Source organism: Gavialis gangeticus, unplaced genomic scaffold, assembly GCF_001723915.1.
Source record: "Gavialis gangeticus isolate Ggan-Ray unplaced genomic scaffold, GavGan_comp1, whole genome shotgun sequence".
NCBI classification, from domain to species: Eukaryota; Metazoa; Chordata; order Crocodylia; family Gavialidae; genus Gavialis; species Gavialis gangeticus.
The window spans coordinates 97,006,584-97,007,632 of NW_017729032.1; the positions used below are offsets into that span (position 1 = coordinate 97,006,584).

The 1,049-nt window shown below is 35.5% G+C and overlaps 1 protein-coding gene across 13 annotated transcripts in view; it reads left to right on the forward strand.

Annotated features, from left to right (window-relative positions):
• LMO7 (LIM domain 7) overlaps positions 1-1,049 on the forward strand; it is a 167,889-nt gene that overhangs the window by 105,596 nt on the left and 61,244 nt on the right. For all 13 annotated transcript variants that reach the window (XM_019524710.1, XM_019524716.1, XM_019524705.1 and 10 more), the window contains exon 6: positions 68-263. The gene's annotated coding sequence lies outside the window, so the exon portion shown is untranslated. The remainder of the gene's footprint in view (positions 1-67; positions 264-1,049) is intronic.

Here is a 1,049-nt window from a genome sequence, read left to right on the forward strand (position 1 = left end):
AAAAAAAAAAAAAAAAAAAAAAAAAAAAAGCCTATTTCAAAATTAAAATGTTACTTTCTACTTTTAGGCACTTGAAGAATCCAGCAGTTTGAAAAGAAGTGGCAGGGATAGTGGATACGGTGATATTTGGAGCATTGACCGTGGAGAAGCATTTTCTTCAATTAGCCATAAAAGAGACGATTCGTTTGATAGCCTGGACTCCTTTGGTTCAAGATCCTCTGCAAGTTTTTCATCAGATATAACCTTGAAAGGCGGCAACGAAGGTATCTTGCTTTATTAAGCTCCTATATTGTCTGATGGATTGTTTGCTGGGTCACATATGGTGGCACTGGCAAGGGTAGGGAAAAATGCACGGACCTAATGCTGCAGGTGCCTAGCCATTTAATTCCCAGTCTTCTAAAGTAGCTCTAAATAAGAGACTTCAGAAGATGCCATGGCAGGATTCCTTTACAGAAATAAATATTGGTAGGTAGCTATTGCTTGAAGCAGAGTTATCTGATCACATGAATATCTCCAGTTAGAACTGTTTACAACACAGTTGTTGCCAACTGTGTTACTTTACTTCTTGCACTTTCTTTAAAGCATAGAGAAGAATGTTTTAAGGTATCAGCTCTTGCCTACCACCTGATCTCTTCCAAATCCCATATAACCTTCCTTAGAAGTAGGATTCATTTCCCTAACTTGACCTATCTGAAACTTTTCATTTGATACTTTTTTGTGGGTCAAATAAAAGGCTTGGTGGAAAACTTTAATTGTTTTTTCAGTATTTCCACCCTTTTAATGTGCTTTCAAAACTGCTGATTGAAAGGCCTGATGAAACCTATCAACAAACAAGACGTACAAGGAAACTGAATTCAGAAATGCAACTCATCCTGTTTTGCCTTGCTTGTCTATTTAAACACCTAAAATTTTTACATAATCTTTTAATTACATAATCACCATAATTAGATATGTGCTTTTTGCTTTGTTGTGTGTTTTTTCTTTTTTGTAGCCATAAATGAGATTTCTACATCTTTTTCGTATATTGTTATACACCAGTATGGGATTAA